General features: G+C 37.7%; 1 protein-coding gene across 2 annotated transcripts in view; it reads right to left on the bottom strand.

Annotated features, from left to right (window-relative positions):
• Nucleotides 1-21,368, bottom strand: part of PRRG1 (proline rich and Gla domain 1) — a 118,815-nt gene that overhangs the window by 90,630 nt on the left and 6,817 nt on the right. Inside the window, exon 1 of one of the 2 annotated variants that reach the window (XM_006219351.4) lies at nucleotides 12,692-12,803. The exons of the other annotated variant lie outside the window; for it this stretch is intronic. The gene's annotated coding sequence lies outside the window, so the exon portion shown is untranslated. Of the gene's footprint in view, nucleotides 1-12,691; nucleotides 12,804-21,368 lie in introns of those variants that run through there. 2 annotated transcript variants of the gene reach the window in all.

The raw sequence follows: 21,368 nt of genomic DNA, 5'->3' as shown, positions 1-21,368 counted from the left end.
AGTGAATGTTCATAGTTTAAAGAATGAAGTATAAAGAAAATGTTAATAATAAATATTAATATCTATCATTTGTGTTTTTAGTTAAAGGAACTTTAAAATTCAAGGAACACTAATTTTGCAATATAGTTCATATTAATGCAGTAAAATATTTATATTTTCAGACTGCTTATGAGTTTAAGGAAAGAATTTTTTTTACTTCTCTATATGATATTTTCTTGATAAATTCTAGGGGAAAAAATGAGTGAGATACTGAAGTATGATAAAATTACACAGAAAAGTAAATATATTCTTGCCAAAATCATTATTCTGGTCCCATGAGTAACACTACTACAGAGGAAAAAACCAGGAACATATTCTATCAACTTTTTTTCTGCAGTGACAGCAAATTTGAAAACTAGGCATGTGTTTCTAACTTTGCCAGCTTTCTCCCTGAAGCAAACATGTCAGAGAGGATTACTGTGGCAAGTTAAGTCATATGGATTTTTTTAACACAATTGTAATACATAACATTAGAAACCAAACCACAAAGAACAGGCATTCTGGAGCCAGAGTGGAACAAATACACAGAGCATACAGAGCTCTGAATAACAAGGTTTTGTCACTCAAAAAGGAAGGATTTGGTTACCTAAGACTCCAGAAAATAACACATCTTCTAAAACACAATTTTGAAAGGAGGGAAACAACAGAACACAAGGAATTCACTCCAAGTTAGCAATGTAAAACACAATACATGTTCCTAGATTCTAAATTCCGAGGCACTGAAAAATGTACCTAAGCAGCTCAACTTGTGATTGAAATTCTGGCTCATTTAACTGCCAAGACTTTCAAGAAGATAATGAGTGCTATCAAAAATTCATCATAAGTATTTGAACGAGCTTGAAAAGATGTATACCAGCTATTACCACCCAATAACAGAGAAAGTAAAGCAACCATTGAGCATTTTTAAGAGCTCTTGATTATCCTGTCTTGTGGCACTTTGACTCTCACTTCATTATGCTCAGCAATATCCTTGAGAACTATTTAGGTTTCTACTCTACAAAGGATAAAGCTAGTAGGCACACCCTCTTCACAGCAAAGGTGTTCAACAAATGCTGAATTAAGGTTTGACATACATTGTATAAAGCCATTTCCTTAGAAGACTCTAAAAATCAGCTTGCACTAACAATATTATTCCTATGGTCCCCAAGGTTTTCAGGATAACCCCAATCACTTTGCCATCTTAGGAAAGGTTTTACAATGCCAAGAGGTTGTCTTCTAAACCTTCTGAAGAGGGGAAAAAATTCAAAATAAAATCAGAGTCAGATATAGCAGGAATGTTGTAATTATCAGACCAAGAATTTTAAAATACTAGGATTAACCTTCTATGGGTTTTAATGGAAAAAGTAAACAACATGCAAGAAAATATGGATAATGTAAGCACAGAGATGGAAATTCTAATAAAGTATCAAAAAGAAATGTTATCAAAAATGCTGTAACAGAAATAAAGAATGCCTTTGATGGGATCATTAGTAGACTGAACACAGCTGAATGAAGAATCTCTAAGCTTGAAAATATGACAAGAGAAAACTTCCCAAAACTGAAAAGAAAAGAATATCCAAGAACTGAAACAACTATGAAAGATGTAACATGTGTGGCATGAGAATACCAGAAAGAGGAAATAGAGACAAGAACAGAAGCAATGAGAATTTCCCCAGTACATGTGAGATACCAAACCATAGATCCAGGACACTCAGGGAACACCAAGCATGATAAATGCTTAAAAACGAAACAAAGAAAGAAAATGCTACATCTAGGCATACTATAGTCAAATTGCAGAAAACCCAAGATAAAAAAAATCTGGAAAGTAGCCAGAAAGGGGAAAAAAAACTTGCCTACAGAGGAACAAAGAAAAGAAGTGCAGTTGAACCTTGAACAACACAGATTTGAACTGCCCGGGTCCACTTATATGCATATATTTTTCAACAGTAAATACTAAAGTACTACACAGTCTGAGGTTGGCTGATTCTGTGCATGCAGAGGAATGGTCGTTATGGTGGGATGACTATAAATTATACTCTAATTAATGCCCACATTGTTCAAGGGTCAACTGTACATCTGACTTTTCCTCAGAAATCAAGCAAGCAAGAGGGGAGTGAAGACAAATATTTACAGTATAGAAAGAGAAAGATCCACTAACTCAGAACTTTGTACCCTGAGAAATTATCTTTCAAAAGGGAAAAAGTAAAGACTTTCTGAAACAAAAATTGAGGAAATTTTTTACCAGGAGATCTTCCTGACAAGACATGTTAAAAGAAGTTCTTCAGAGAAAAGGAAAATAACACAGGTCAGAAATAAGACTTTACATAAAGAAAGGAAGCACAAGAAAGAATGAAAAACTAAAGGTAAAATAAAACTTTCATTTGTCTTATTCTTAACTGATCTAAAAGACAATTCATTAAAAATAACAGCAACAATGTATTTGATTATGACTGCTTACATATATAATATGCTTATGTACAAGTGAAATGAATGACAATGATGATACAATGAATAAAAGGGAGGAATTTGGAGTATTTTGTAATTATAAGTTACTTGTATCACCCATGAAGTGATACAGTCTTATTCCGAAATGGAACTGGATTAGCTGAAAATGTATATTTAGCAAATGTTACAGCAATCATTTAAAAAAATTTTTAAAAAGCATAATTGATATGCTAAGAAATAAGAGAAAGTAGAATCATATAAAATGCTCAATTAATATCACCAAAATGCAGAAAAAGTGAAAGATAAAAACAGGAACAAAGAACAAAGGCAGCAAATAGAAAACAGCAACAGATGTGGTAGATATTTATCCAACTATATCGACAATCCCCTTAAATGTCAATGATCTAAATATACTAATGAAAAGATAGAGATTGTCAGAGTGTGTGAAAAAAAAAAACCCATTATATATTATCTATAAGTAAACCATTTTTAATATAAAGACATCATATAGATTGAAAGTGAAGGGATGGAGAAAGATACACCACGCTAACAATCAAAAGAAAGCAGGAGCAGCTATATCAATTTCAGACAGAGTGACTTCAGGGCAAGGAACGTTATTAGGGATAAAGAGGATCATTACATAATGATAAAAGGCTCAATTTTTCAAGAAGACATAACAATCATTAATATGCATGCACATAACAATAAAGTGTCAAAATATATGAGGCAAAACCTGATAGAATTGCAAGGAGAAATATTACAGTCACAGAGCTTAACACTCCTCTAACAGAAATGGACAGATCCAGCAGGCAGAAATTTAGTAAGTACATAGCTGAACTTAAACCATTAATCAATTGAATATAATTGATATCTATAGACTACTTAATCCAACACCAACAGAATTCACGTTTTTCTCTACCTTGATGGAATGTTCACCAAAATAGACCACCTTCTGGGACATAAAACACAACCTTAACAAATCTCAAAGAACAGAAATCATACAGTGCCTGCTCTCAGACCACAATGGAATTAAACTAAAAATTAGTAACAGTAAAATAACTACAAAATCCCAAAATATATGATTAAATAACTCACTTCTAAATAACACATGGGTCAAAGAAGAACCCTCAAAATAAATTTTTAAATATTTAGAAGTAAATGAAAATACAACTTAGCAATACTGTGGAATGCAGTGAAAGTAGGGCTTAGAGGGTAATGTAGTGTTAAACGCATACATTAAAAAAGATAGCTCTAAAATCAAATTTAAGCTTCCAACTTAGAAAACCAGAAAAGAGCAAATTAAATTCAAAGTAAGCAAAAGAGAAATAATAAAAATAAAAGCAGATATCAATGAAATTGAAAACAAGAAATCAATAGAGAAAATAAACAAAGCCAAAATCCGATTCCTCAAAAAGATCCATAAAACCAATAAACTTCTAGTCAAGTTAAGAAAAGCAAGAGACAAGTTACAATATCAGAAATGAAAGAAAAGACATCATTGTAGATCGCATGGAGATTAAAAGGTTAATAAAGGATTATTATGAACAAATCTATGCCCACAAATTTCAGAACCTAGATTAAACCAATTCCTTGAAAGACACAATCTGCCAAAATTTACACAAGAAGAAATAGACAATATGAATAGGCCTATATCTACTAAAGAAATTGAGTCAATAATTAATAATCTTCTAAAACAGAAAGCAACAGGTTCAGATGGGCGCACTTGTGAATTCTATTCAACACTTACGGAGAAACTATACCAATTCTCTACAATCTCTCCCAGAAGATAGAAACCATTGGAATATGTCCTAACTCATGAGGCCAGAATCACCCTAATACCAAAACCAGACAAACACATTACAGGCAAAGAAAACTACAGACCAGTATCTCTCATGAACATACGTGTAAGAATCCTCATCAAAAGATTAGCAAATCAAATCTAACAATGTATAAAAAGAATTACACATGATGACCAAGTGAGATTTATCCAGGTGTGCAAGGCTGCTTCAACATTTGAAGACTGATGTAATCCATCACATCAACAGGCTAAAGAAGAAAAATAACATGATCGTATCAGTAGTGGAGAAAAAGAACTTGACAAAATCCAGCACTACTTTATGATTAAAAACTCTCAGCAAACTAGGAATAGAGAGGAACTTCCTCACCTTGTTAAGAACACCTACAAGAAAACATCTATAGCTAACATCATACTTAATAGTGAGAAACTCAAAGTTTTTCCACTGAGATGAGGAATAAGGCAATGATGCCCCCTCTCATCACTCCTTTTCAAGTTACACAGGTTGGGAAGTAAGAAATCAAACTGTCTTTGTTCACAGATGGCATTATCATCAATGCAGAAAATCCAAAATAATCAACAACAACAAAAAAACTCCTGGAACTAATTAGCAAATGATAGCAATGCTGCAGGATACAAGATTAATATACAATAGTTAATTTCCTATATACCAGTAATAAATAAGTGGAATCTGAAATTAAAAATACATTACCAATTACATTAGCACTCCCCCTACAAAATGAATTACTTATGTATGGATCTAACAAAATATGTACAAAATCTATGAGGAAAATTCCTCGTAATTGTGACAAAAAATATCAAGGAAGAGTTAAATAAATGGATAATTATTCCATGTTCATGGACAGAAAGATTCAATATTGTCAAGATGCCAGTTTTTCCTGAGTTGATCAATGTATTCAACACAATCCCAATAAAAATCTAGCAAGTTATTTTGTGTATATCAAAAACCTTATTCCAACATTTATATGGAGAAGTAAAAGACCCAGAACAGTCAACTCAATACTGAAGGAAAAGAGCAAAGTTAGAAAACTGACTTGACCCTATTTACTGACTTACTATAAAGGTACAGTAATCTATAGAGTGTGGTATTAGAGAAAGAGCACAAATAGATCAATGGAAAAAAAGAAAGAGCCCAGAAATAGATCCATATAAATATAGGCAACTGGTCAATAACATAGGAACAAAGGCAATATAATGGGCCAAATGGTGCTGAAACAACCAAACACTCACAAAAAACAAAAATGAATCTAGACAAAGACCTTACATACGTCACAAAATTTAACTCGAAATGGATTACAGACCAAATGTAAAATACAAAACTATAAAACTCCTGGAAGGTAACATAGGAGAAAATCTAACTGACCTTGGAAATAGCAATGACTTTTCAATACAACACTAAAAGTATGATCTGTGGAAGAAATAATTGATAAGCTGGATTTCATTAAAATTAAAAACTTCTGCTTTGTGAAAGACAATGTTAAAAGTATGAGAAGACAAGCCACAGAATGAGAGGAAATATTTGCAAAGTAGACATCTGATAAAGGAGTGTTACCCAAAATATACAAAAAATTCTTAAAACTCAACAATATGAAAAAGAAAAATCTGATTAAAAAATGGACAAAAGATCTGAAGACACCTCAAGAAAGATGATATATAAACAGCAAGTAAGCATATGAAAATATGTTCAGTATCTTCTGTCATTAGTGAATTTCAAATTAAAATGAAGTATTACTACACACCTACTTGAATGGCCAAAATCCAAAATACTGACAAAACCAAATGCTGGTGAAAGCATGCAGCAACAGTAATTGTCATTCACCGTGGGTGGATGTGCAAAATGGTACAGCCACTTTGGAAGATATTCCGGTGGTTTCTCACAAAACTAAACATACTCTTACCATATGATCCAGCAATTGTGCTCCTTGGTATTTACCCAAAGGAGTTGAAAACTTTTGTCTGCACAAAAACATGCATATTGGTGTTCATAGCAGCTTTATTCACAATTGCCAAAATTTGGAAGCAACCAAGGTGTCCTTCATTAGGTTAATGGATAAACTGTGGTATATCTAGATAATGGAATATTATTCATCACTGAAGAGAAATAAGCTGTCAAGCCATGGACAAAAATTAAACACATATTGCTCTGTGAAAGAAGCCAATATAAAATGCTCATACACTGTGTAATTACAGCTATATGGCATTCTGGAAAAGGTAAAACTATGGAAACAGCAAAAAGATCAGGGTTGCCAGGGATGAAGAGGCAGAGCACAGAGGATTTTTAGAGGAAACTATACTGTATGATGTTACAATGGTAGATGCATGCCATTAAACATTTGTCCAGACCCCCAGAATGTACAACACGAAGAGTGAATGTTAATGTAAACAATGGGCTTTAGGTGATGATGTGCCAGTGCAGGTTCACTGCTTATAACAAATGTACCACTATGCTGCAGGATGTTGATAGTGGAGGAGGTTGTGTGTGTTTGGGCACGGAGGGTATATGGGAACTCTGTATTTTCTGCTCAATTTTGCTGTGAACTTCAAATGCTCTAAAAAATAGTTCAATACAATTAATAATAAAATATAAAAAAAAACTTGTGTGTATTGACTGAATAAAATTAATAAAACAAAAAACAGTAAAATGAAAAAATTTTAATATGAAAATGAATATACTGTATGTATATGCATGACTGAGACATGGTGCTATACACCAGAGATTGGCACACTGTAACTGTCCTTCAATAAAACATTTTTTAACACTTCACTGATTTTTTTTAAAAACAAAGGCATGACTCCTTCTCCTCCTTTGTAATGACTTGATCCATTTCCAGAGCTTCCCGTCCACCCATACTGCTCTTCTGAATTCCACCTGGATATCACGTAGTCATCTCAAACTCAACATGCCTAGTACTAAATTCTTGGTCTTCTTTCCCTCAAATTTTCTTCTCCAAAAATCTTCCATATCTCACTAAATGGCTACTCCATCCTTCTAGTTGCTCAGATCAAAATCCTTGGCATCATCCTTGACTCTGATCCTCTGTCGCAATTCCCTTCCAATTCCATTTACAACAAGTGAGCAGGAAATTATCATTTATCATACCTCCAATATCACACTACCTTGACCTAAGCTTTCACCACCTCTTCTCTAATCAGTCTTTCTTCTGTTCTTGATCCCCTTGCACTCTCTTCTCCACAAAGCACTCAGATCGATCCTTGCCAAACAAATCAGATTGGATCACTTCTCTCTTTAAACTCTCCATTGCCTTCTTTCTGACTCCTTACAATGTCCTCTCACCATGAGCTGGACAGTCCTACATGACCTTCCCGCCCTCCAACACACCTTCTTACTTATCTGACCCTGGTTCTTATTATTCATCCCCACTCATTCATGCTACTCTAGCCACAAGGACTGTTTTTTGATTCCTAGCAAAATGGTCTCAAAAAGGTACCACCTCAGGACCTCTTTGCTTGCTGTTCTCTATGCCCAGAAAGCTCTCCCTCCAAATAAGTGGTTTTCTCATCTCTTACAAGTCTTTGCTAACAGTCAAGTCTCCCCTGATCACTATCCTCCAACAGTCTCTATTCACCTATAGGTGAATACCTATAGATAGATGTTTCATTGTTCTCTTTTACTTTGTATTTCTCCAAAGAATGCAATGCCATATGACATTATATATATATATGTATGTGTGTGTGTGGAAAGAGAGAGAGAATGCATGCTTATATTTTACTTATTTATTATCTCTAATGGGATGTAAGCTCCTTGAGGACAGAAATTTCCAATAAAAATAAATACAAGTATTTTATTCACTGCTATGTCCTCAGTGCTTAGAACAATGCCTGGCAAGTGAGACACACAAACATTTGTTGAATAATAATTACATAAATACTTATGATATGTCAATCTTACAGCAAGTACTGGGGCAACAGCATTACAGCAGTGTGTCTAGACTTAATTTAAAAAAACCCTCTAAATGAGAACAGTTGTGAAAAAACACAATTGTGTAGCCATTAGAGGTAGCTGGAATAGCTGTACTGACTACTGTATTTACCAGCATCATTAAACTTAAAGAATCCAGAGTTCATGGATTATTTAAGTTCCACTGAAGAATAGTAGTATGCAAACACACCTCCCTTACAGATTATTCCTTCAAGTTCTCCTGTCTCTACCTTTAGATTTATTTTTCTTCACTCACTCTTTTCCCCTCTATTCTCTTGGTGCCCAATTCCATTCCCTCCTGCTCTCTGGCTCCAGTTCTCTACTTCACCTATCATATTCCCTGAGTGCTACACTACTTCAAACACTCCAGCCGGATTTTCACCTCTCGTTACAAATTCACATTTTCTTGATCCCTTAAAATTCTCAAATTCCAGTTTTTTTCTTCCTTTCTTCCTTCATTAACAATTTACCAAAAAATGTGTTCATCTTCATTGCATCTACTTCCTGATCAACACTGTTCAAAGAAGTGGTTCTTAACCAGGGTGTACATGAAAATCTGGAATTTTTTCATGCCCAGTTTCCACATTCTGCAATTTTGATTTGATGGGTTTACCTTGGAGGGAAGGGCACTAAATCTAAGAACGTTGGTGAAAACAGCTCCCTAAGCGAGCCTAATGCATAACTCAGATTAAGAACCATTACCTTAAATACCTGCCATGTTTTTTTCAGGTCATAATAATGATAATGTCCCACCAACTGAGAAGTATAATGAAATCAACCTTCTGCACCTGACATACCAAAAACAAAAAGGCTCCTGGTCACCAAATCCAACTGTGTTCTCTTAGTCCTATCCTTTCCAAACTTTAAATGGTATCTGATACCACCAGCTTTAAGCACACTCCTCTCTTCAATATCTTTTTGGTCTTTTGGGCTCCTTTCCCTTCCTCCCTGCCAACTTGTCTTAATGCCACCTACTACATCAGTGCCACTCAATGTCATCCGAGGGTGAGCAGCATCACTATCGTTTGGAAACTTGTAAGAAATGAAAATTCTCAGGCCCTATCCCAGACATCAGAAACTCTGGGGGTGGAGCCCAGAAAACTATGCATTCTTGTGATTACTGTGCCTGCTCATGTTTGAGAACCACTGTGCTGAGCCATCTATTTTAGATACATGGGAGGAATCTACAACCACAGGACTGAAGCTCGAACAGAGTAGATGTCAATACATACATATTTTGAAGTTAATTGCTACTGAAATAAGAGCTCTCATAAGAAATGGCAATTACAAATAACAATACTACCATTTTTAGGCAATTAGTATGTGCTAGATATTATGATAGGTTGTTAATGTACCTGGTCTCACTTATCAGGTATTATACTTGTTTTTACAGATGAAGACACTGACACTTAGACAAAGATGTTTAACACCTTGCCTCCAAATTTCACACCCTTGACCACCGTATTATTGTCTCCTGCATACAGGAGGAAAGAAAGGGAGTCTTGGACAGAACCCTAAGAAAATGACTCAACAGAAGTGATTGATGTTATCTGGCTAAAGTGTTAGAGGAAAAAAAAAAAAAACAGAAGTGCGGGGAGAAAGTCCAGGTGAGAAAAGTTTTAAGTAGGAAGCCTTAATTACAGTCGCTGGGAATTTTTTTTTTTTCAGTGCGTCTACAGGCAACAGAGGATGCAGAACTTTTTTTTCAAGTAAGTTTTATGGATGCTACTCATTCTCTCTGAGTCCCAAGTTTTATTCACAAAACCCAGGCACTAATGTGCAATGTTTGGGTTGGACGGGGGGTTCAATGGTTAATATTATATAAAAAAAATGAGATGAAAAAGAGCTTTCACATTTAGGTGGAGAGGGGATAAATTAAGAAACTTAAAAGTTTACTAATAGAGGGTTGCCAGGATAGGTTTTCTGCTTTGCAGGCACAGAAAGCTGGAGTAACCAAGTAACCAATTCTGACTCATTTTAAAATTACAGTATCAATTCTATTCACTTATAAATTAATTATTTGCTCATGACATTCCCTCCAATGGGTAAATCCATTTACCAGGCGAAAGTTAGGTGTTGGGGTGACAAACCTGAGTTGGTAAGGAGCAAGAAGAAGATAATGCCTGTTACCAGCCAGAGGTGACTCGAAGGCAAGTGATGCTGGTAAAGACACCTGGCTGGCCAAAATAGTCAGGTGAAGCCTATTGAGGCTTAATATGAAGAGACTCACTAGCCAAATACTCAAATCACCTTGTGATCTAGGAAGAATACAATCAATTAGGTCTAACTGATCTAATAGGTTACAACTTCTTTAGTTAAACTAGTTTTCAGAAGACACCATCTGGCCAGCTTGATCCAGTTACAAATTCCTAAACTCCAGCAGCACCCTATTCGTCTCTTTCTACAAATGATTAATCTTCACTTCATGTTGACTTTTCACTAGTTTCAGTATCAGAAGTTGACCTTTAAAAAATTTTTTGGCCTTATTCGGATGCCTATTTTGCCTTTATCTGCAAAGATTTTGCACCTCTTTTAGAAGGATAAACCACAGATTACTACACAGGGACATATTTCCATACTTATTTCTTATCCACATCCCAAATAATGTTCAAATAGTAAACATAATTTCAGCACTCTGAATTCCTTCTATTGTCCCATGAACTTTATGTGATACAAATTACTATCTTTCTAACAGCATTTATTAACTGTAAGTGCATTTATTAGTCACTTAGTACATGCCCAGCAGCCCCAAGCATTGGGGTTACACAGAAAACTCAAGTTCTGGTACCAAGAAGGAAATAAGGTCATTTGGTACCAGTTTAACACAAAAGGGGGTGATTAATTCATTCGGAGGGATTTGGCAAGTTTTTCCATGGGGTGAATTGGGCTGAGTCTGGAAGGATGAATAAGAGTTCATTAGGCACTGGAAAAGGGGGGGAAAATCCCTTACACCTCTCTCCCCAAATTTGGTTAATATTAGTGGCATTTAACTTAAAGTAACAGTAAAAGAAAGAGTAAAATGACAATAACAGAAGAAATCCTGATCACTTCATTTTTGGGGGGTTGGAGAGGGGACTGTGCCTTTAAACACACTTTAGATCTGAAAGTAAATGTTTATAAAGCAGGATTCATAATCAAGGGAAAGGGGTGGAGGAGGAAGAAGTTGTTTTGTTGTATTAAGTTAAACAAATGAGTAAAAATATCAACTCTATGCTTGAGAACACATATACTACATTTCATAAGGACCCTAAGTTTGAAAATGAAAATCTTGGAACCTTATCTAAAATTACAGTATTTTCCCTGTTGTTTTATATCTCCAATATCACTTTTAAGGTTCCTAAGGTGAATCTGCCGAAGAAATTGGCGGCATCTACACGCACCCAATAATCCACTGTTGATTGAAACCATCAACTGCACCCTAATCAACTTTCCAGTTACCCTGACCTTAGCACCTTCACATCCTTCAAAGTTTGTCTTAATTTCTACTATGACTATCTCAAGGCATTAATTTAGCTCTAAGTTTTGACACTCCAACTCTTCATCCTTCCCATTATTTCCTCTTAAATTCCATTAGTTTCGCCTTTCTCCTGAAGGAACACTTAGAAAATACATCAAGAGCACAATTACAAAACCAATGGCTGCAGCCAGTCGGAACACACACACTAATTTCCACTCATACTCCTCTCGAGGCTGTTTGTACCTCTGATCAAAATCAGCGGACCAGGGAGGAGGAAAAAGCTGAGGCAGGAAGGTTGTTCCCCTCCTTCCAACTCCCCCATGCCTGCCCCGCTTCGCTCCCCGGTTCCCCAGGGCCGCACCGCGAACTCGTGAGCTCCCCTCCACCGACCTGCCCCCGCTGTCACCCGCCACTGCCTAGAAAACAGTCATAGCCTTTGTTAAAACGTCCACGAGCACAATGTACCAGAAGACGGACACATTCCCGGGGGCGGGGTGAAGAAAGTCACACGAACGCCACGCCCTCCTTGGCACTAGCTTGGGGCGACAGCCCACCTCCCCTACATTCCCTCCTCCCGAGACGAGGAACGTTCCTGGCAACTCTTCACTTCAAGACGGCAGCGTGGGGGAAGGGGTGGGCCCGGGACGCACGCCGCCCAGGGGCACCAAGCGGGGATACTTAACTTGAAGCTGGGACACCCTCCAGCGCCCTTGGCGAGTCTCCCGGTCCTGCCAAGTCTGAGTCCGGACTTTCAGCCTCTGGAGCCCTTTCCTTCAGTCTCTCTCTTCACACACACCCTCGCCCGCTCCCGCCACACGCACTCTGCTGCCCACGCGGCCGGGGCCGGACACCCTCCGGCAATGCGGCCAACCCCGCTACCGTATGTCTGGCAGGTTTCTCCTTACAGGACCGAAGGTTCCCCGGGCAGTCACCCGCACACTCCCCTATCCCTCCCGGGACGCTCGGCCGGAACCACGCTCGCCGGCTGCGAGCTCCGCGCAGCCACAACACTCACCGCGCGCCCCGCGCCGCTACTCCGCTCTCCGCCAGCCGCCAACCGCGCCTGCGCACTCCCACTGCCGCGGAGCTCGGTAGGAGCCTGGAGCCGGGAGCCGCCGGGAAGGGCGGTGGGAAGCAGCGGGGCGGGGCTAGGAGAGGAGGGGCGGGGCTAGGAGAGGAGGGGCGGGGCGGGGCTAGGAGAGGAGGGGCGGGGCGGGGCTAGGAGAGGAGGGGCGGGGCGGGGCGGGGCGGGGCCTCCGCCGCCTTGGTCCTGAAGACCTAGCGCTCAGGGTGCCGGGCTAGAGCTTTCCACTCTTGAGATCTGTTTATTAACAGTGGCAGGGGAGTCTTCGAGGCTCCTGGATGCACCCACACAAACTCAAGAAAGCTCAGCTTGGCGCGGAGCCAAGCTTGCCAGCCCCCGGGGTCACCACGCCTCTCCCTGGAGCCACCCTAGATCCTCGCGAGCCTTTCACCCTTTTACATGCCTATCTCCCCACACATTATTCCGCCCACTGGCCTCTCTTCATCGCGCGCAATACTCAGCTCTCTTCCAGAGGTGAGCAGCATGGAGATCTCTCACCCACAGACCGCCTGTGCAGGGCACCCTATTTAATACGTCTCTGCTGTGTGTGAGCCCAGAAAGTAGTTGGTAACTTTCCAACCGTTGCCCACTGTTACAGCTCAGCCTTTACCCAGCGAACAAAGTCTTTTGCTAATCCTGGACTTCAGCTGACAACATCTGCTTTTTCTTAAAAAAAAAAAATCTTGAACAAACCTACCCGAATATCTTGGGAAGAACACATGTTGTCAAATAAGACCCATCTTTGATTAGGAAGCCACCTCAGAATCTGAGCCTTCTTAAAAGCCCCCCTGAGAAACAGAATATTCAGCCTGTGTTGTCCTGTGGATTTTGCCCTAATGGTTTCAGGTTTTCTGGCATTAAGCATTTTAAGAAGCCTAACTTGATTATTATTCCATGCTGCATGCGTGCTTAGTTTTCAGTTCTACGCTTTTCTGTTTAAAATCTGGTCAGCTGTGGTAACTCACGTGCCTTCAGATCAGCTACTAAAATAAACACACCTGAGTGAATCCAAAGTGAATTGGCCTGTGGGCCTGAAATGATTTATTCCAAGTTACTTTTCTTTTCCTCTTAGTTTTACTTTGGTTTGATGGAACTGAGGAACATTTGGCTTATTAAGAATAAAAGAAATGCCACAGGACCACGCCAGTAGTCCTTCCCAGCAAGTATTTTGACTAAAAAGGGAAAGGAACATTTTGGGGGAGAGTCTGGTAATTGCCCTTAGAAATCTGAATATCCTGACATTCTTCCCATTAACCTTTGCAGTTCTTCCATTTGTGTATTTTACAAACCAGACTTTTGGAAATCATTTCTATTTTGCATTTGTCAAATAAGCAGAGGGAGACTGTAGTGAGGACATATTGTAAGAGTGTATGTATGTTGGCAAGTGGAGACACAGGATCTGTAGGCTGAGTAAATCTGTAAGTGCCTGAAGTAGGACCTTGCCCTATTCGTTTCGCTGGTAAAATATTTCACGTACGAAAGGTGCTAGAAGAAAAAAACAACACTGGGTTAATAAAGATAATTTTTGCATCCTTAATAGATGTGTCTGTATGTTTGCTCACTTTCATTTGATTACCAGAATTATTTTCTTATTTTATGTCTGACTTCGTCTGAATATTTTGACTTAAGTGATGAAAACGAAAACAAAGTAGCTTAGGCAAAAAGAGAAAGTTATTGTGTAACCCAAGTTGCGAAAGGGTAAGTCTAGGATTGGCTTTAGGAATAAATGGAACCAGTAACTGAATGCTTCAAATTCCAGGTTAGGCTCTCAACCCTGCCTCTCTTGGAAGGGGTCATTCTTCAGAACCTCTGAAAGTCATATTGTGTAGACTTGGAACCACGGCCTCTGGCAAACTGGGCTTACACCTACCAAGCGGTTACCACACACAATGTGCCTCTCCGGTCAGTTCCAATTTTTAGAACACCAGATTAACAGCGTGATTGAGTGAGCTGAGTAATATAATCATTGAGAGAAAGCACAGGTGTGACCTAAGAATGGTGTCAGCCGAGGCGGGGCTGAAGAGGGATTCGACGAGGTGAGCTGTCCAACTGGAAAAACGCGCGAGAAGCCGACATGGAGCAAAACAGCACTTTACTGCAGTACAAGCGGGCGGTGCCTGCGGCGGGCGGCAGTGGCGGCGGCACTCTGCACTTTGTTCTAGTTCAATAAGACGGCGCTGCCCACGTGGCGCACTTGTCCTCTTTTTATCTATTTTTGCCTGCACACGTGCAGTGTTTCTTTCTTTGTTTATGGGGCTTACATAACATCACTAGCGCATGCGTACTTCTATTTTCTTTGTCCTAAGACTTATTAACTGGCACACGCGTACAATCACTGTTTACCTTATTTATAGGCATGTTGTTGTGACCCTCGCCCTGGGTCCCACGGCCTACTCGTTCAAGGCTGCTGACAAATGGTACCCCCAGTAGAACCACATAGTCGGAGGAAAAAATGAAGAGAAAATTTCTAAGTGAAAACAAAAGGTAGAAGGAGATGCTGTTTTCGGAAGAAGAGAAAAGTGCTAGAGAGACCAAAAAAGAAAAAAAAAAAAGGTTCACCATGGAACAACTGTATTTAAGGAATACAGCCTTGGAATTTCTTTGATCTCTCCGAATTTTTACTCAAGTACTAATCAGCCTTCTCAGTAATGTCTCTGTATTGGTTTTCTATGGCTGCTGTAAAGTAAAAAAATTACCACAAACTTAGTGGTTTGAAACAACACGAATGTTTTACAGCTCTGAAGGTCTGACGTCTGAAAAGGGTCACTGGGTGAAAATCAATTGTCAGCAGAGTTGAGTTCCTTTATGGAGGCTCTAAGGGCTTTCTCGACTTTTCCATTTTCTAGACACCACCCATATGCCTTGGTTTCTGGCCCCCTTCTATCTTGAAAGCCAGCAATATTACTCTCACACATTGACAATTCTGCTTACATCTTCCACATTTAAGGAGCCTCGTGATTATATCAGGCCCACCCAGACAATCTGAAATAATCTCCTTATTTTAAGGTCAGCTTATTAGCAACATTATTTCCACCTGAAACTTTAATTCCCCTTTGCCGGGTAACATAATATTTCCACAGGTTCTGGGTATTAGCCTTTGGGGGCAAGGGCATTATTAATCCTATCATGCTCTTTATTTTCATAAAGCCACAGAGCCAAAGGCATTGGTTCCCAAACTGGGACACCTGTGACAAATACTGATGTCTGGATACCACCCCCAGATATTATGATTTAATTGGCCTAGAATCCATTGACCCCTTGACACAGACACACATATACATGATTGGATCAGGATGGAGCATCTCACCCACGTGAAGCCAACCAGAGAACTTGCCTGGGGATTCAGAATGCAGAGAGGGAGTTGGTAACACTGGGTGTCTGAAGCTATAACATCAATTTAGGAGCTATGGCATCAGGAGAAACAGGAAGAAAAGGTCAAGAGAAGAAGAGATAGAAAGAGAAAAGAGGTAAACAGAGTGGAGCCAAGCCTGGGTTCTCAGTGGCTGTCTGCTTCCTGGTTACGGTGGCATTCTCACCATTAGCTTTTATGTGGCACCACTGCATTCTCATAAGAAATTCTTATTTTACTGAAGCTAACTCAAATTGGTTTCTCTTGCCCAAACCCCCAAATGTTCGATTTAATACACGATGGGAGCTTAATTTTCCCCCAATTAATTTTTTATGAGATACTTCTTCTTTAAGAAATAAAGCAAGTAAAGTTAAATATAATTTGTAGAATCTAGATGGTGAGTGTTCACTGTACAATTCTTCCAGTTTTCTGTATGCTAGAAAATTTTTATAGTAAAATATTGCAAAAATACTCAGCAAAATGTGACATAATTAGAAGACATTAAATAAATGAACTTTTTTTTTTTTTTGCTACCCTTAGTTACTGAGTCTCATCAGAATACAGGAAGCTTCCTTGGGCTGCAGAAAACAAAAGTTGTTATGTAACTAGGATGGCCACGGATGTGGAGGTTAACTTATTTAATTCTTTAGATAATTCAGGCAACCAATATTCACATTTTTAGAAATGTCTTAAAGTGAATTTGAAATTCCAGTGTGTATCAACAGAATTCAGTCTATCTGTCCAAAAGAATACCCTCTGGTTTACTTTCATGATGGATAGAGTACAGCTTTACATTTCTAACGTCCATGGCTCATTTTTGCTTCCAACTTTCATTATATCACAGAGTAATCCAAAAGCATAGTCTATCATCCTTCTGAATACAATAAAAAGTAAGGATATGTAAAAAACATATTTCATTTTCAATGAATGTTTTATATATCTCACTGATGTTAAAAGTATATTTTAAATAATCCTTCATCACATTCAAGAAATATGAGGCGATTCTTTGTTCATTACAGTACAGAACCTCTTGAAATATACTTGACAAAATGGATACAGTGCCTATTCTCAAAGCACCTGAAAACTAATAGAAAATGCTGTTTTTGCATCTAACATGTGCTTGCAATAACAAAAATATGACTTTAAAATTACAAATTTTAATCCAATGCAAAACATAAATGAAATTTTATGGTTGGGTATCTCAGCATCTTGAATGCCAACTTTATATTGCTATATTTGGGAACATGGGAATGAATATTTACTTAGTTTTCTTTAAAAATAAAATAAATCAACTTTTCAACATCTGTTTTAAAATCCTTTACTATAATTTGTAATTTGTTATTTAAATTTAACAACTCAAGAATTTGGCAAATCATATTCAAGAAAAAATATGAAAGGCTTTAAATTATAAAATTTTAAAGGATGTAAGGTATAAAAATAGGAAAAAGACTTAAAATATATTGAGGGTATGTATATTATAGGAACTGTCTTTGGCAGCCATTCAGGTACGCCTCTCATATCCTCCTTCAGGAAAGAAAATTGTTCAGTTCTAAGGAGTAGACTTAGCTGGCAGCCTCCAGCTAGATCGCCTTCAAGTTGTGCCTCAACTTTTTGGGGGGGCTATGCATGCTTGGTGGGCAACCCCCACCATGTGAATGAGCACAGTGGGGTGCTGGCATCTTGCCATTCCTGCCCAATGTGGGACTCCTCTAAGAAGCTCTGGAGCTTCCCCTTGGGTTCGCTGAAACTTTATCAGATCTGCATTTTGGTCTGAAGTTTTCTGATCTGCTTCCTTCCCACTTTCCTTTCAAAAGTATCAAATCCGCACCTCAGGAACAAGGTTTTCTCCCCATTTATCTTCTACAGATGTTATTTCTTCACCCTTCCCCCAAACTTCCTATAATCCTGACTGTCTCAGAGTTGACTTCCTAGACAGGTACACTCTCTAAACCCTAACTTCATTAAATTTGGATCACCTTTTTGGTGGCTAAATAGTTCTCAATTGTTGGGAATGGATATTAATATTAATTAATATTAACACAATATTAATACAGTATTGTCAACATTAGGATATAAGCTGAAATAATTACTATAAATATAAATTGTACTTCTGCACATTCTTTTATTCCCTAGGCTAATTGTTTCATTTCTGATTAAACTGAATGAGTACTACACAATAGGTATTCACAGACCATGGACCTTCACGCAAAAGAGCACGATTTGCAATGAGAGATTTGACTGACTGGGGTGCGGTCGCCCGGGACTTTGCCTTAGGGTACCAGCATTTCTTTACAGGCTGAAAAATTGTAAACAATAATTTTAAAAAAATAATTCCCTTTCAATGAGCTAATGCCACCAATTCTGACATTCATTCCTTCTAGCCAGTTGCTCTAACTACCTCCCAAAGAAATGAATAAGTAAATTACAGCTAATATTTGTTGAGTACTTGTATGTTGGACCCAGTGCTATGCTCTTTACATATGGTTATTCCATATAGTCATTACTTCTACTTATAACAGTTTGGTTCTATTATTATCCCTGTTTTGCAAACAGCAAATCCAAGGCTAGGAAAGGTTAAACACTGTGCCCAAGATCATGGCTGGTAAGGGTCAGGGACTAGATAAGAATTCAATGAGTGTCTGATCTTAATTCGCTCAGCTCTGAGAGGCTGTGTCTTTACCTGAATACCTAGTGGAGTTGGGATGAGAATTCAGGTCTCCTGAAACCTCACTTTGTGCTCTTGCCTCTAAATCATGAGTATCCCTTTTAAGGCTAAAAGTTATGATTCTTAATCTAAGACATTTGAATTATGAAATCCTTTAGTGATACAAACAAAACCAAAGCTTTCAGACAGAAAAATAGATACAACATTCAGTAATTTTTTATTTACTCGCTATTTAGTCTGAATGTTTGTTGGCCATTTTGTCTTCAACTCTAATCTATCTTTAGTTTCATCATAATCTATTATCCTAAATCTATTATTCCTAAATCTATTATCACAGGGAGAAGAGGGGCCAAGTCTCCTTTTATCCCTAGGAAGAAGCCAAACAGATGAGGTTTAAATATGGCAGAAACTCTCTTAATTGACCTCCTCCTGAAGGAGTTGAGGATTAATTCATGATCTCCACTATGTTATTCGATAATATTTGCTTCCTTCCTATTAGTCTTCCATTTTGATCAACAGCTGTAGATTTTGGGATATATTTCCCCAATATGACCCAAAAAGTGGGGAACATTTTCCCCAAATAATGACAACTCTTCCATGTAAGACATTTGAGAAAAGCCCAATTCATAATTACTAAAACATTGAGATTATTCCATCAGAAGCCACCGAGGATTCCACTACCCTCTTCACTTCAGCCCTTTAGTTTAACCAGAAGTAGCTATTAAGTTATTATGATTCCGAGTAAGAAAAAGAAAATTGTTTATTTTGTCGGGGGTAGGGAGTGACTTATTTCCCTCTGTTCTGGTGGGTAGACCCCGAGGGAAACACAATAGGCGAGGTCTCAACGATAGTTCTGCCACTATCTACTTCAAAATGATTCTGTAAGGTAAGATAACGAGATGTAACACTGAAATGTTTGAAAGCAGGTGCAAAGGGAATCCTGCACCAGCTACAGAAGGCAGCCTCAGCTTGAAAAGACCTTGGCCTTTATTTCATAAGATGAATGATGAACAGAGATAGAAGAACAGAGCCAGAGTGGTACAGGATGCCACGGGCCACCGGCATATTGTTTTATTGTTTTAGACTCTTAATCTTAAAAAAAATGTATAAATTGATACTTATGCGTCACAGTAACTTTGAATTTTCAGAGGATTTGGGGTCTTAGTTTTGTGTTTTTAAGCTAATAATTTACAAAAAAAAATAAACTGATTGTAGGAGAATTCCTCCTCCAAAGAAATTAGGATTGAAATTGGTTTGTAATTGGCAAACTTGGCTAAAGTGGAGAAATGAACATTTTATTTTAACATAAAATTACATGTACATTTATTTATCAGTCCTTTGACATAAAAGCCCAGGAGTCTCCTCTGAATATGGCTCCACCAATAGATAGCCTAAGTTGTCACTCTTGAATAAGCCACATACCTAGTAGCAGTAATAGTATTAAGAATAACAGTTGAGTACTTACTACGTGTCAAGCATATTTAGTCTTTCTAGTGTCTCTTTGAGGTAACTAGTATCATCATCTTCATTTTACATTTGAGGTTAAGAAACTTGCCTAAGATTACACCATCAGTAAATGGTAGAGATAAAATTAAAACATATGTTGTCTGGCTCCCAACTTTACACTCTTACCCAGCACAACATCATCTCTAATTTCCATTTCTGGGTCTCCCTAGAGAAGGGCTTTAAAGAAACTGAAGACATCTGTGAAGCAATCTAAGTCAAGAATCCTTCTAGATTTTTAATAATTTTTTTCAAAACTTTTAAGTAGTTTCCCCCGTACATACTTCCATAGCAATTTTATTAGCTATTTATTTGCATTAAATCTTTCCAAAGTATTTTCATGAAAATAAGTTTCTTTTCCAATTGCTATTTCATCAGTTTATGAAATGTTTAGTCAAATTATGGAATTAAAATTATACATACATAATTATAATATTTGTGGTCAAATTACAGGTGTATCAATGAAATAATTAGGTTTGGAAACAAATATAACTATTCTTAGAGTAGACAACTGAACTGGTGGGATAGAAACAGGCATGAGAATTATTGCCCAAGAGTATTCATGTGCTGTGGACATCGGTTAATATGTTTCACAGCTGAAGTGGAGATCATGAATTAATCCTCAACTCCTTCAGGAGGAGGTCAATTAAGAGAGTTTCTGCCATATTTAAACCTCATCTGTGTTTTACTATAGTCACAAGTGGTAAATGCCTCTCGGCTTTTTAGTACAAGTGGCATAGTGATAATGTATATCCTCCTTCATATGATTCCAGAGGAATGGGTTGATTTTCCATTTTTATTAAAGGTCTAACATGTCAGATACTTGATTTTATAAATATATGTGTGTGTGTATACATATATGAATAGCCTTTTTATATATGAATATATATCAGTAGCATTTTTATTGAAGTATAGTTGATATACAATGTTGTGTTAGTTTCTGGTGTACAGCAAGGTGATATATGTATATAATATATGCATATATATTATATGTTATATATGTGTAAATATTCATTTTCATATTCTTTTCTACTATGGTTTATTACAGGATATTGAATATAGTTCCTTGTGCTGTATCAGTAGTTTTTAAA

This window comes from Vicugna pacos, chromosome X (assembly GCF_048564905.1).
Source record: "Vicugna pacos chromosome X, VicPac4, whole genome shotgun sequence".
Classification (NCBI taxonomy): domain Eukaryota; kingdom Metazoa; phylum Chordata; class Mammalia; order Artiodactyla; family Camelidae; genus Vicugna; species Vicugna pacos.
The sequence above is the reverse complement of the archived record's forward strand: the minus strand, read 5'-3'. Positions and strand labels throughout refer to the sequence as shown.